The sequence below is a fragment of the Myotis myotis genome, unplaced genomic scaffold (assembly GCF_014108235.1).
Source record: "Myotis myotis isolate mMyoMyo1 unplaced genomic scaffold, mMyoMyo1.p scaffold_m19_p_4, whole genome shotgun sequence".
NCBI classification, from domain to species: Eukaryota; Metazoa; Chordata; class Mammalia; order Chiroptera; family Vespertilionidae; genus Myotis; species Myotis myotis.
This window is the reverse complement of record NW_023416346.1, coordinates 9,199,057-9,215,298: the sequence shown is the minus strand read 5'-3', so window position 1 is coordinate 9,215,298 and position 16,242 is coordinate 9,199,057. Positions and strand designations below refer to the sequence as shown.

The 16,242-nt window shown below is 42.0% G+C and overlaps 1 pseudogene; it reads right to left on the bottom strand.

Annotated features, from left to right (window-relative positions):
- Positions 1-219: 219 nt before the first annotated feature.
- LOC118654583 lies at positions 220-673 on the bottom strand (annotated as a pseudogene).
- Positions 674-16,242: the final 15,569 nt, after the last annotated feature.

Below are 16,242 nucleotides of genomic sequence, written 5' to 3'. Positions count from 1 at the left end.
GAATTTACCCAAGAGAAATAAAAGTATTTTTTCACACAAAGACTTGTACAAGAATGTTTATAGTCCCCCCCCCCCCCCCCCCAGTTTCCAAAGGCTTTATTGTAAATGAGCTTTAGAAAAGAAAGATCGATACTATTGCTTCCAGGTCAATGGAATGAAGAGCTGTGCCCAGGGACACATCCAAGCAGAGCTGAAAGTAACTGGTGATTTGTATACTTCTTAGTCATAGGTCCAGTCAAAAGCACAAGACTTGTAGTCAATCAATTCTTCAAGCTTAAACCATAGGCTGATTTCTTTCTCAGCACTTTATACTCAATGACTGCTGTGAATGATGTTCCCACCAACTTGAATGCAAAAGCCTTCCTGGTGCCTGGTTTAGAATCTGCTGGATTGGCCTCCCCAGACATCATTCTCCTTGTCTTTACCACATTCAGCCCCTCCCAGACCAAAGCCACCACAGGTCCTGAATTTATGTACTTCACAGTCTGGGGTAGAATGGGCTGTCTTTCAGATCAATGTAGAGCTGCTTCAGGAGTTCTTCAGAGGCCTAAAGAAACTTCATGGCCACGAAATGGAATGCCTTCTCCTTAAAGTGGTTGATGATGTTGCCCATCAGGCCATTCTGCATGCCATCCATCTTGATGGTGACTAAAGTGTGCTCCATATTGGCCATGGTCTGAGGAGCCAGCCCAGAGTTGAGGGGACTGAGGAGGTTACCTGGAGAGACCACAAGAGCTGGAGGTCTCCCCTATAGCCACATTTTTTTTTTTGGCTTTGTTCCCAACTTCCATGCTATTCTGATGCCTATCTGGAATCTTCTTTCTCCCCTCCCCACTTGGGCTTGGGAATTGTGGTCTCTTTCAACACTGATTTTTTCCTTTTGGTCAGATAAAAATATATTCTTCCATAACAAAGATTTAGTATGTAGCATCCTCTGACATTTAACAGACACAAATATTTATATCTATAGAATCCTACATACATAATTACCTATATATGCTATGTATTCTGAGTGTTGTTTTTTAAGAAGCTAAGCCTGAGTAGATGGTAATGCCATTAATAGAAATTAAGAATACAGAAAAAGCAACAGGCTTGGGGAGTTCCCTACCGATAGCCACAAGAACACTGAAGACACTGTCTCAGTATCTTCTCAAAGGGTTTTTTCTTTACACGATGGGTCAGAATTCACATGTTAAAGAGAAATAAGGTTTAATTGATAGAAAACTCAGTGTGGGTCAACACTGAGATGTAGTTGCCAAACTAAGTGTAAGGTTATAGCCACTATATATATATATTTTAAATATATTTTTATTGATTTTTTACAGAGAAGAAGAGAGAGGGATAGAGAGTTAGAAACATCGATGAGAGAGAAACATCGATCAGCCGCCTCCTGCACACTCCCTAATGGGGATGTGCCCGCAACCGAGGTACATGCCCTTGGCTGGAATCGAACCTGGGACCTTTCAGTCCGCAGGCTGACGCTCTATCCACTGAGCCAAACTGGTTAGGGCGCCATTATATTTTTAATAGTCTCAAACTAGAAACAACCCAAAGGCATATCAATAGGCAATCAGATAACAAATTGTGATAAAGCCATACAATGGAATTCTACTCAGCAATAAAAATGAATGAACTACTGATACAACAGCATGGATGAATCTCAAAATAAAGTATGCTGAGTCAAAGAAGCCCGACCAGAAAAAAAAGACTAGGTATGGCATGACTACATTTATGTAAAGGTCAGAAAGTGCAAACTAAGCTATAGAGATAGAAAATAGAGCAGTGGTTGTGTGGGGGTGTGAGCAAAGGGGCAAGGGTAGGTGGGAGGGATTAAAAAGAATCATAAGGAAATTTTGAGTGGTGATGGATATATTCATTACATTGATTGTGGTGATAGTTTCATTTATTATATTCCTATGTGGTATATAAAGTTCATTGAAACATCATATGTGCACTCTAAATATGTACAGTTTAATACATATTAGTTACATCTCAGTAAAACCCTTAAAATAAAAAATCTGCTTACACAAGGTTAGATGGGTTTTCTTTCACTTTTAGCTAAAAATTTTAACTGGTATGGCCATCACATTTAGGCAAATTATGCCTAAATGATACATTTAACTAATCTCCAATATACTTGCACAATGGTGGAAGGAAAACCAGATAATTGAAAATAAAACTAGCATTTAGAAAAAGGAAAACAGCACACAGCAGTCATTACCCGTCCAGACTCTAGTGGGGTAGCAAAGATTCCCTTCCCTGCTAATAAAGTGCATTTCTTGATCAACCAATCTGCTCTCACTTCTGGGTCTGTCTTGGGAGAATTTCTCTGGCTTGTTGTCCCCTTAGAACCATAGAAAATGGTTATTGGGAAAAATTCCTTTTCTGTATCATTTTAGTGACCCACTTCTTGTTGGCAGGTTCAGTATTTCTGAAAATATGTTTTGTATTCCACCTGAATTAGAATCACCTTTTTAAAATGCAGACTCCTGGGCCTTACCCCTGAAGTGCTGAATCAGAATTACTGAGAGCAGGGTTAGGAATCTACATTTTACCAAACATTCTAGGTGATTCTTAGGTATACTGCAGTTAAGAAACATTGGATTAAGTCTGGAATTGTCACCCTCATGTCATACAAAGAAAAGTCTAATTTAGGTTTCAATATTATTTCTTTTCATATTGATAATGTCTTTGAGAGTGTCATAAATGAATGTTTCTCAGACTAGGATCCATGGCCTGTGAGGGGTCCAAACTTGTTTTCTCGGTTGTCCATAAATTCTTTATAAAATATTTTAATTTTGTATTTTTCTTTTGATGGTAATCGAAATGCAGCAATTATAATTCTAGATTTGGATGATTGCCTTATAGTCAAGTCCAGTTACATAATGTTAGTGCCCATGTTATCACTGCTTTTTGTAGTAAAGTTGATACCGAGGCATATTATTTCAGTTGTCAGGTGTATATCAGTGTCTATGCCTGCTCTGTCCCTAGCAAGTGATGTATTAGCATGTCCCAGTCCTTGTCTCAAAGTGTAGATATAGGAGCTCCTCTTTGACACCAGTAGATATCCGAAGTGATCTGAAAGCACTCCTTCAAGTGCCAGAGCTAAGGGTCCTCAGACATGAGCTAGATGATTGTGGTACAAGGTCTCAGGGCACAGACAGGATCTTATTTCCATTCCTGTGATAGGAGGGCAGTGAGAAGATGAGGTCCTGGGTTACAGGCAGAACAATTGTTCTCTCATGTAGATGCTTAGGTGGCAAGATCTCAAAGCACAAATAAGGCAATGCTTTCATTCATGGGACAGATACCCTTGAGACTTAGCTCCTGGCCATGGCTCTGGGCTCTGGTCCAAATCAGTGTTTCTCATGGCAATATTGATCCATTGACCTGACCCTTCTCAGGCCATTGACCACCTGTGTAACTATACCCAGTGGTTGGTCTCTATTACATTGAAAGACAGGTAAATGTTTCCATTTTCTCAAGGTCTCGGCCTACCCCTAAGAAAGACTTCTTACTACAATGTGTGTGTCAAAATTTGAGATTTCATACTTTACTACACTATGCTCTCAGTAAAAAAAAAAAAAATTTGGAAAACAATAAAGAATTTTTTAAAAATTGCTCTTTCTCAAGGAAGACTAATTTCCTATCCCATAGCCATCTCCCAGAGAAAAAAGAATGCATCATTTTCTAGAACTGGTCCAAAAAATTCCTACGTGGTAGTTTCAGGGTTGACTTAATCAGTAATCAGATGACATCATCAAAGCACAGGGGCTTCTTCTTCTTCTTCTTCTTCTTCTTCTTCTTCTTCTTCTTCTTCTTCTTCTTCTTCTTCTTCTTCTTCTTCTTCTTCTTCTTCTTCTTCTTCTTCTTCTTCTTCTTCTTCTTCTTCTTCTTCTTCTTCTTCTTCTTCTTCTTCTTCTTCTTCTTCTTCTTCTTCTTCTTCTTCTTCTTCTCTCTTCTTCTTCTTCTTCTTCTTCTTCTTCTTCTTCTTCTTCTTCTTCTTCTTCTTCTTCTTCTCTTCTTCTTCTTCTTCTTCTTCTTCTTCTTCTTCTTCTTCTTCTTCTTCTTCTTCTCCTCCTCCTCCTCCTCCTCCTCCTCCTCCTCCTCCTCCTCCTCCTCCTCCTCCTTGCCTTCATCTACTGACAACAGATCTTTCTTCCTGGTTGCAAGGTGACTGTAGCAGCTCCAACACTGCATGAAGATGCAGCAACATCCTGTTAAGAAGAGGGGAGTTTCCGCCTATACATCTCCATTTATTACTGAGGAAAACAATCCCAAAAGTCCCTAGTAGACTTCCCCTCAGGTCCTAGGACTGGGTCACATACCCATACCTAAACCAATCACTGGCAGGAGAATAAGCCCATCAATGATTGGCATTGACTATTCAAGATTCCACCACTACCTTGGCATAGGACTGGGGTAGGGCCCCTTCCCTAAGTCCATGACCACTTCAGGACCACGCCAGAAAGGGAAAGGGGGAGAAATGGATTTGGGAAAACAAGTAGTATTGTCTTCTTTACCCACCTACCTCCAGATTCCCTACATTTGGACAGTTCAGTTCAAAAGGTGCTGCACAGGATTCCCCAGGGCTGTGAGTGAGTGGGCAGCTTGATGGGTGACTGTCTCCATCTTCCCACTCAAATTCACTACCCAGATCTCTCACTCTCTGATGGTTTAGGTGCTGTCTCCCTCAATGTCATACAAAGCTGAATCTCTCAAAGGATTTGTTCTTACCTTTTCTTCTGGGTGTGGAGAAATCGTTCCCTGTCCACAATAGGTTATGTGGGGGTATTTTCCCTAACCAATTCCTTTATAAGTAATAAGTTATTTTGGTAGATCACTTTATCTGGACTTCTCCTACTTTCTAACTATACTTTATACACAGTGAGGGACTTAAGTTTCCTTAGCACATGTTGCGGGGGGGGGGGGGGGGGGTAGCAGCCTAGTGATGGCTCACAGGGCAGGTCCAAATTTCACAGCAACATCTGGGCATCTTATCCTGTCTTTTTCCTTTTTTTCATGGTGCAAAGCAGTACTGGTTAGCTTACCAGCCACTACTAAGGATACTAAGGGTAGATGAACACTGAGTGTATTTCCCTCTAGTCTTTCCTACCTCACTCATTCTGAATCAGAGATCAGTGAGCCAAGTGTATTCCAAATACCAAGAAGCAGTGGCAAAACCTATTGCATTAATTCATCCTGATGACATTCATTCATCTTGGTGGCATTTCTTTTTTTAAAATATATTTTTATTGATTTCAAACAGGAAGGGAGAGGGAGAAAGAGACACATCAATGATGACAGAGAATCATTGATTGGCTGCCTCCTGCATGCCCCACACTGGGGATTGAGCCTGCAACCTGGGCATGTGCCCTGACTGGGAATTGAACCATGACCTCTTGGTTCATAGGTTGATGCTCAACCACTGAGCCACACTGGCTGGGCTATCTTGGTGGCAATTCTGATGTGTGCCAAGAATGCCTTATATTGGTTGCACTGCCTTTTCTGATCAGGCCTGAGCATTCCAAATATCTAAATAATAAAAGCGTAATATGCTAATTAGACTGGACGTCCTTTCGGACAACCTTCTAGACAAAGCTAGGGCTGCGAGGGAAGCCCGGGTCCCGAGTGCCAGAGAGAAGCTGGTGCCGGCAGCTGGGGGAAGGAAGGCCTACTCTTACATGAATTTCATGCATCGGGCCTCTAGTATTTAATAAAAGTCAGTTAAACCCCTCTGGTTTTGGGTCTACCCAGGGACAAAGGTTCAGTCCTGAACTTCTAATCAATGTACTGTTGTCAGCAAATGTAAAACTAGGAGAGAGTTCATAGGCTGAGAATTTTAGAGCAGAAATCCCCTAGAGTTGTTAGTCATATTGTTCATATCTTTGGAATTAAATGGCTGCAATCAGAAGGTATACTGTGGTGCTGGATTTTGTCCTCAGGTATGTTCAGGTACATCCCTTTAAGGGATCAAAAGCAATGATTTGTTGAAAAAAGTACCCTAAGTCTCTCCCTTCACCCACTCCCACCATCCACTTGCTCCCAGATCACCTAATCACCATGCCTGGGTCTCTAGACAAGGAAGTCATATTCTGAGGACAACACCTATTGTTTTCTCTGCCTTATACAGGGCACTGAAGCTCCCAATACAGCCCCACCTCCAACCATTAGGCAGTTCTCCTCCCCTCAAATCTTGCAGCAAAATATTAAGGCCCTGAGGGAAAGAGCCCTTTTTTCTTTCTTTGACCATTTTCTTCAGTTCAGAGTCCTCTACTCTGTCCCCAAATGAGGTAGCAATGACTAATTGGTGCCACGTGATACCAAGTAGCCCCCAACCGTCAGCCTGGGTTGGATCTTTTGCTACTCTTTTTGGGTGTGCATTTGAACCCACTTCCTCTGGTTAGGGACTTCCCCATCTCATGATTCTTGGAAGGAGGCAGAGCCTGCCTACCTCTACAGACTTAAGAATGCCACATTTAGCCTCTCTCCTCGGGTGTTGGCACATAACCTAGACCAAGCAGTCATCCTAGACTTTGTCTTAGGAGTTAGAGACAAAGAATCAGGTATCCAGGCAGACTGTCTCAGGCAGCACTACCATTCACAGCAAGACAGAGGTGTCTGCAGGGCGACAGTGATGAAAGCTGCAGATGGAGTGCTCAGAGGAGCTGCAGTGGGTTCCTCACCAGACCAGTTCTGCAGCGTGGTTTGAGTTTTGTTCCTACCTGCAAACCTGCCTCTCCAGCCCTCCTGCTGATTCTGGGACCTGCCCAATATCCTTTTAATGAGTTACTTTTCTGCCTAAATCATCCAGAGTTCAATTCTGTTGCTTGCATCAAGGATCTGGACTGATACACAGCTATACCTCCATCAGGAATGTGTCCTATTTCTGAGAAGTCCCAAAGGGCTTTCTTTGTCTGCAGGGAGAGTTGAAGGGGATTCTTTGTAAATGTCCATTCTGTTATGAATACTAAAATTGGAAACAGTAGTGCTACCCACCATTGTCCCACAGTATCTAGTTTAGTGTCAGTGAGCACTTTTGTTCTGAGCAATGCTGGAAAGCCCCTTTTAAAGAGAGATTTTACCCGGGCAAGAGACTTTATAATACTGGAAATAATGAGTTTCATGATGTCCTTTGTATAGTAGAGCTGATCTTTGTGAACACATGATTTTGAAATTAGGATTTAAAATGTGCTGTGGCAAGAATTGAATATTCAAATGTAAAAAGTTCAATTGATTAGTAGAGTGTCTCTTTTGAGATGATGCAATACCTACCTGGTATTGAGTCTGCTGCTCCACTGTGTGCCAGCAGGAAGGCTTTTAATGTTTATCTCGGTACATTTGAAATCTGGTAAGCGATTGGTTCTCTCTCTAAGCTCTGGTACAGAATCTAGCCTTAAAAGTTAAAGCACTAGCAATGCCCTGAAACCCGACCAAAATAGGGCCACCCCTTGCTGAAACTTTGAATTTCAGCCATGTGGATCTGTCTGCCCTCCCCCCTCTGATGACAGCCGGGACTCACCTTTTCCTCTTATCTCCATCTGCTGTGCTCAGTTCAGGAGGGTCAAAAGTGGGCTGCATTAGGTGTTGTGTAGAAACTGTCCACAGAGGCCCTAAGCTTCTGGGGCTTGTGGGGATAGATGAAGAGTGTCTTCATGCCAAGCACGTGTATGCTGGTAAGGGGATTTTGGGGTGATGGAACTATTCTATATCTCTGTGGTGGTGGTGGTGGTGGTGGTGGTGGTGGTGGTGGTTATATGACTCTACCAGGGGTCCTCAAACTACGGCCCGCAGGCCACATGCGGCTCGCCGAAAACATTTATCCGGCCCGCCGGGTGTTTTTGCTGCCGCTGTGTGCATAGGAATTTGTTCATAGTTTTTTTTTAAACTATAGTCCGGCCCTCCAATGGTCTGAGGGACAGTGAACTGGCCCCCTGTTTAAAAAGTTTGAGGACCCCTGCTAGGCTGTGTCTAAACTCATAGGACTAGACACTAATAATAGTAAATTCTATTGTATGTAAATCAATTTAAATTTTTAAAAAGAAAATGAGTGCTGTAATATCTATTTTGCATGTGTGAATTGTGGCTGTGCAGTGGTGCAGCATGCAGGCACGTGACCACAGTGGAGAGCAGTGTCTACAACTATCAAAAAGTGCTGTGTGCCTGTCAGTTCACATTTCATTAGCCACCTCAACCATGAAATTCTAAAATTTGTGAGTAACTGCCCATTTTAGGGCCAGAAATTCAAATTTTTAAGGAGGTTACTGGGTGTGGCTTTCTTTCAGGTTCCTGCCCAAGGCTGAAAGAATCTGTTCCCCTTTTTTCTTGAGGTAGTACTCTTTATTCCTAGGCCCTAAAAACTGCCATGTGTGTGCATAATGAAAGCTTAGTAGACTCACTGAATGCTGAGAAATCAGGTTACACTGTACAATCGATAGGGTCCAACTTACTAGTAGTAATAGGACCAACTTCCCCTAAAAGTTTAGTGGGGTGGCTGGCTTGCTACAATTCTCCTGCTTTGTTGGTGAAGCCCTGGTCTCAATCATCTTCAGCTGCTCTGCCACATGACTCTAGGTTGGCCTCCTATCCCAGCAGTTCTCAACCTTGGTTATAGTTTAGAATTACATGATACCTAGGACACAACCCCAAGTAATTATATAAGAACCTCTGGGGTGTGGGACCCAAACATCAGTATTTATTAAAAACCCCTCAGGTGATGTCTATAATTCTAAAAGGGGGAAAGTTTCTACTTTATAAACAGGCAGGAACACAGGAAGAGGGATGTATTAGTCTTTTCAGGCTGCCATAACAAAATAGCCAGAGTGGCTGGTTTAAACAACAGAAGTGTATTTTCTCACAGTTCTGGAGGCTGAACGTCCAACATTGAGGTGTCTGTAGGCTGGGTTTCCCCCAAGGCCTTTCTCCTTGGCTTGCACATGGATAACCTCTTGCTGCCTCTTCATGGGATCAGCCTTCTGGACAAACAGGCCTCTGGTGTCTGTGTGTCTTACTTTCTGTTAGGTCTGATCAAATAATTGAATGGATACCCCCTCCTCTGGGAACTGACCTTTAGGCCACTTCACAACGGACATTCCCTTTCTCTGAGACCACATTCCACTTGCTAAGACCACATTCCATTTACTAAGACCATTATCTCTCCCCTCCGGATCTTCCCAGGATCCAGACCCGCCCAGAGAATTCCCCGCCTAGAAGAAGCCCACCTAGAGTCCTTTAAAATCTCTGACTCCCTGTTCCTGGGTGCTGGTATCATATTGGGGCTCAGCCCATCTGGTATCCAGATGACCTAATAAATTTATAATCCCTTACCACTTTGCATTCCTCCTTCGGCGACACTAACACTTTCCTCTACTTATAAGGACACTAGTCAGATTGGACTAGAGCCTCTCCTAACAGCCTCATTTTAGTTTAATCTCCTCTTAAAAGTCTCTATCTCCAAATACAGTCACATTCTGAGGGACTGAGGGATAGAGGTTCAATATATGAAGGAGGAGGGACACAATTCAGATCATAACAAAGGAGATCATGGTCCCTCTAATATCCTCAATATTTTTGTTATCTTAACCTATCAGGTTTAATGACCAACCTCATGGTCTTTTGGGAGTGTGTCTGCCTGCATTAGGGGTAGGAGACTAGAGTTCAAAAGGGCAGTCCAGGTTCCACCTTCGTGAGGTCATTCTCCCAATGCCAACCACTGTTCCGCTTAGGACCAACTTTGAGCACTTCTGCTTTGTCTCCAGAAGGCTCTGAAGTGGATCAGAACAGAACATTAATCAACTTAACTCCAAGTTCCCTGATGCATCCTAGGCTATAAAGTCTATCCCTGTTGTATTTTCCACCCCAAATTATGCATAGCCACATTGTCCAATATGGTTGACCAGAAGTTATGTGTTCAGCCCAAATGATAGCACAAAAGTGTCCCAAATAATGTATAAATGTCCAAAATCTGAACAATGTGAAATTCCTGGGAGGAAAATAATTGCATAACTCCAAATAAATTTAAGTCCACAAGAATTTCCTCCCTGGTTTCTGTTTCTGCTGACTCTCAGCTAGAAGGGTCTCACTCTGAGATGTGAAGAGAGTGAAGGCTCCTTTGGCAACTGCAGCTGGGACTGTCATCCACTGAAATAGATGAAGTTCAGGACCTCCAAAAAGGAATTAATCCAAGATTCTCATATGTCCCACTGTAAGAGTTCAAAAAGTTCATTGGACACAAGATTTTCGGGGCACTAGTGCCACATGTACAGAAACTTTAGAAGAAAATAATGCAAAGAAGCAATCAGACAAACACAGTAAGTAAAACATTCTACAGAACCGTTGGCCTGCTATCTTCAGCAAACTGGTATCATTCAAAATGGTGTCTGTGAATCTTGAAGACTTGCTAGGTGAAATAAGTTAGTCATAAAAGAAGAACTATCTATGCACACAGTGGAATATTATTCAGCTCTAAAATGACATTCTGATATGTCCTAAAACATGAATAAAATTGGAAACATTATGCTAATCGAAATACACCAGACCAAAAGGACAAATATTATATGATTCCTTATATAAAATATCCAAAAAAGGCAAATTCATAGTGACAGAAAGTAGATTAGAGGTTACCAAGGGCTGAGGGTAGAAGGGGATGGGAGGATTTTTGCTTACTGGGTACATAGTTTCTATTTAAGGTGATGGAAAAGTTCTGGAAATAGATAGTGGTGATGGCTGCAGATTGTGAATATAATTAATACTGCTGAATTGTATACTTAATGATAATTAAAGTTCTATATATATGTATAAAATTATATATATAGATATATAGATAGATATAGATACATATAAAATGGTGTCTGTGCTAGATTAAAAGAGGCTTAAGGGACATAAGAACCAGATGCAATGCATGGTCTGGATTGAGTACTGCTTTGGGTGAAGCAACTGTAAGGGACATTTTTAGGGCATTTGGGGAAATATGAATATGATCTGACTGTTAGATGAGTTGAAAATTTACTGAAATAGCAAAACTGAATTTGATGACTGAAAAAAGCAGGCTACAGAACGATAGTAAGCAGTGTGTGTAGTGAGATCTCAGTTTGGTAATGAAACAAAATCATGTGTAGGCAGAGGGGGAGAGAGAGAGAGAGCCTGAAGGCTATGCACTAGGGTCTTACAGTGGTGATTTCTGGGTAGTTGAAAGTTTACTTGTTTAATCACTTATTATTATATTTCTGCTTGTCTATATTGTTTAGTTGTCTACAATGCTTCTGTATTCATATAAAGTTATTTAAAAGAAATTTTTTTTCCTGTGATGTAAAATCAAAGTACTACTTTCATTGCATGAGTTATTTTACACAACATGAGCATGAGTATAATTATAGCTGTAAAAAAAATTATAACAAGGATGGACTGGTTTTCAGATGTCCAAATCAGAGTCAACTATCCATTTTTTACACAGAATTATCTTTGCATGCAGCCCAAGAGGGAACAGCATAAAAATGAGCGTTTCTGTAGCCCCTTTATTTTTTGCCGATCAACAGAGTTGGAAAAGCAGCTGCAGGCTTGTCACCTAAGGTCTGAGGCAGTAGAAGAGTCAAAGGTGTCATGAACTTGGCTGTAAACAACTGTATGCCTGAACACCAGCTAGTTCTGGAGGAAGTGGCGGCTTAGAATGCTTGCTCTCAAAGTGCTGCTGGAAGGCCTAGGGTCTGGCATTCCATGTCCCACAGATAGTGCTGGTATGTATTTGGCCCAACCAGCCAGGCTCAGTTGTTGAGCGTTGGCCTATGAACCAGGAGGTCATAGTTTAAGTCCAGTCAGGGCACATGCCCGGGTGGTGGGCTCGATCCCCAGTGTGGGGCATGCAGGAGGCAGCTGATCAACGATTCTCTCTCATCATTGATGTTTCTCTCTCTCTCCCTCTGACTTCCTCTCTGAAATCAGTAAAAAAAAAAAATATTTTTAAAGGTAGCTTTGGCAGCAGCCTTTTGGTCATGTCCCTGTTTCTTCTTTCATCCAGCTTGCTTTCCCACATTTTCTGCTGAGACTGAATCTTCTGCTGTGTCCACAAGCCATATCCGGGCAGGGACAGCCTTGTGTCTTGTGTCTGAGATACCAGGCGGCATGAAAGGGGAGGCAGTGCTTGGACCGAGAGGAAAGGCGTGGGGTGTGTGTGGGGCGGGGAAGGGGGGGGGTAGGAGAGCACGCCCGGCATCACTTGGGCCTCCTCCACCTGCCCAGGAGGGGAAAGAGGAAAAAGAATAAATTCTTAGTCACAAGCAAACCTCAACTGCTGAAGCAATTATCCCAAGCAAAATTATGTTCCTAGAAACTAGTACATAATATAGTCCAGCCTCACACTGCCATCAGCTTATAGCAGAGAGAGTGATATGTGGAGAAAGGGGGGTACCCATAGAAAACGTGAGAGAAAGGAAATCATCTTTATTTCAGCCTCAACAATAGGCAAATTAGATGGTGCTGGTTGTCTAGGGTCCATAACCTCTCAGTTTAAACTCTATTGCCTCTTGCTTTGGAATTTCTTGCTTGTATGAAGCCTGCCTCTTCGAGCAGTTTCCCACTCTCTCTCTCTCATTTACTTTATGAATTACTCTCAGCGGATTCCTAAACAGACATTCAAAAGCTTGTGTTCTTGGGTCCTGGTGAGGAAAAATGTATCTGCTGCTTGGGCTTTGCTGCACTTATGAAAAGCCTTTGACTTTTCCAGGCCTTAAATACCACTTCACCAATAGCAGAAACAGCTTCTCTGTCCCCTCTTGTGGCTTCCTTTCTCTGAAGCAGGCTCAATTGGGTTTCCTCTTTTTTTAATTGTGAGAAATGTCAAAGCTACAGAAGAAGTTCAAAGGATATGATAACAAAACCCCACAATCCCCTCACCTAGAACTGTAGGTAATTTGTCTCAGCTCTAATGAAAGATATTAGAGATGTAGCTAATTTTCCATTTAACCACCACCTGCTTGGCCATTCTCCTTTGAGGCTCTACTATGGTCTGCAGGGTATTCTTAGCAATTTTCATACTTACAAGAATGCTAGAGGCCCAGTTCACAAAATTCGTGCACTGGTAGGGTCCCTAGGCCTGGCCAGCGATCAGGGCCGATCTGTGGGGTGACTGGTGGGGTGATCAAGGTCCCCGCTCACACCTGCTTTAGCCTGGCACTGCCTGCTCAGCTGATCCACCATCCTACCATGATCCTCCTCTCCTCTGGGCCTATGGGGGCCAGCAGCACCTCCATTGCCACCTGCTGCCAGTGAGGCATTGCCGACACCCGCTATGTTCAGTGCCGCCCCCTGATGGTCAGCGCACATCTAACTCCTGGTCGGTCCCTGTGGGGACAATTTGCATATTAGCCTTTTATTATATAGGATATACATCTGTAAACTGTGGCATTTCTGTGCCTATTCCATTTACATTATAACATGATTTTTAGTCAGCATTGTTTTTGAGACCCACATTGCTCTGTGGAGATCTAGCACCTTTGTCTGTGCAGTATTCCATTGTATGACATCACCACATTTTATTTTTTGGACAGCATTTTGACAAATTGCTCTCCAAGGTGGTTGAAGCAGTTGATGTTCCCATCAGCAGTGTAGGAGTGTGCCTATGTCCATTTTCCAAACACTTGCAATAGTCATATTTTTAAGTCTTTGTCTGCCTAATGGGTAAGAAACAATGCCTCATTTTTTTGTTTTCATGCTCATGTGTGAAGTGTTGCTTGCTCTAGGCTGATCTCGTGACTCAGGTAGGGCCTTGCTTGGCTCCCCAGCCTCAGCAGGAACTGATACTCCAGCCCCTACAGCCTGTGCCAGTCCTGGCTCCCTTGTTCATGCCTGCATTTCTGTCACCTTTAGGGAGTCTCTCTCTGTTTTGAACTCCTGGAGAGCCCCACCCCCTTTTTTCTGTTTTCAAGCTCAGATGTCTATTTTTAACTTTAAAAATATTTTATAAAAACATGGGACAACTGTTTCAAATCCAAACAAACTAAAAAGACATAACAAAATGCAATGCGAGAAACTTGACTGAATCCTGGTTTTTTAATAAAGCTATGAAAATGAACCAGAGGCATGGATACATGGAACAGACTGACAGTTGTCAGAGGAGGGCATGGAGGACTGGATGAGAGAAGGTGAAGGGGTTAGCCATAGAACATATATGCATAACCCATAGACACAGTCAGTGTGGTGATGGCCAGAGGGAAGGGGAGGAGGATGGGGTTGGGTGGAGGAGAAATGGGGGCATTTATAATAGTGTCAACAATAAAAATAAAGTTAAAAAAATAAATAAAGCTATGAAAATATGTTTTCAGGACAAATAGGGAAATCTTAATGTGGCCATATATTAGATGATATTAAAATATTATTGTGAGAATATTATTGTTCATTTCTTTAGGTTTTGTAATTAGTAGAGAATGTCCTTTCAAGATGTGCATTAGCCCTAGCTAGTTTGGCTCAGTGGATAGGGCATCTGTGCTCACATTGAAGGGTCCCAGGTTCGATTCCGTTCAAGGACATGTACCTCGGTTGCAGGCTCGATCACCAGTCCCGTTTGGGAGGCAACCAACTAATGTGTCTCTCTCACATGGATGTCTCTCTCTCTGTCTCTCCCCCTCCCTTCAACTCTCTCTAGAAATCAATAGGAAAATATCCTCGGGTGAAGATTCACAACAACAACAAAAAAAAATGTGCATTAAAGCTTTTAGGGATGATGTGAGTCAACTCACTTTCAGATGCTTCAAAAAATTAGATGGATGATAGACAAAGCAAATAAGGGAAATGTTAACAGTTGGAATGGAGGGGTGGGCATAATGATATCCATTGTACTAATTTGAACTTTTCTATATCGTTACGATTTTTCACAATTAAAAAATGGAAACATTTTACACTAAGTTTCTAGGTATTTGAAATAGGACTGAGGGCACATTTTAGCAAATGCTCAAGTCACCGTCTTGATCCAGAAGCTCAGCGACATTGTTCACATTTTAATCTGCTTCGTAGGTTGGTTACTTTTCCTTCTCTAATGTGTGCATGGCTATATTAGTGGAGATATGGATCTAGCTTCTTAGAACGGAGACCTAAATTAACAGAGGTTTAAATAAAACAAAAATTTATTGCCCTCAGATGTTGTAGACCAGAAGAAGTCAATCCAGGACTAGTATGGTAGCTGTTTTGTGAGGTTATCCAGAGATTCAGTCTCCTTGTCACAGCCAGAATGGTCCTCCCATCCATGTACTACCGAATGGCTCTCATTTTAGCCAGTAGGATGAAGGGAAGGGCTCCCACATGAAGGGCTGGATCCAAAAGTTGTATACATCACTTCCAGCCACATCTCATTGGTTAATATTTAGTCACACCTAACTGCAGTGGAGAATGGGAAATGCAATCTTTAGCTGGGCAGGTATGAGCATACCTAAAAAGATAATTACTTTGAAAGAAGGTGAGAACATATATTGAAGGACAATTGGCAGTGTCTGATATAATGGTTACTAGTTTTTGAAGCGCAGCGTGTTCCTTCCTTTTTCTTTAATTTTGCTTTCAGATGCAGCCACTTGTTTTTGTAACAAACTCCTCTGTATTTGTCTTCTGAGGTCCATCATAGTGAACAAGAAATTCTCGTTAATTAAAACTATTATGGTGGTCATTTCGCAATATATACATATATTAAATTATAACAATGTATACCTTAGACTAAGATGACATTATATGTCAATTATATCTTAACTGGAGGAGGGGAGAAATTCTGGATCTGGCAAAAGCATCCATGGTTCAACCATTCTTATCTACCTTAACCTCCCAGAATTGGATAATTTCACCAGGAGGTATTCTCCCATTAAAATCAATATCTAGCCCGGCAGGCATGGCTCAGTGGTTGAGCATCGACCTATGAACCAGAAGGTCACGGTTCAATTCCTGGTCAGGGCACATGCCTGGGCTGTGGGCTCAATCCCCTGTGTGGAACATGCAGGAGGCAGCTGATCAATGATTCTCTCTCATCATTGATGTTTCTATCTCTCTCTCCCTCTTCTTTCCTTTCTGAAATCAATAAAAATATATATTTTTAAAAATCAATACCTATGCTAGCATTAACTCAATCTACTATTGTCTTGCTTGATTCCCCTGTTGTATGTCTCATCTTCTGTTTATTTTTCTCGGAGTCTTGACCCCATACACATTCTGAGCTTGTGCCCACAAGGACATATTATACCAGCTTGCCCACCCATAATTGTGTTCCCTAGA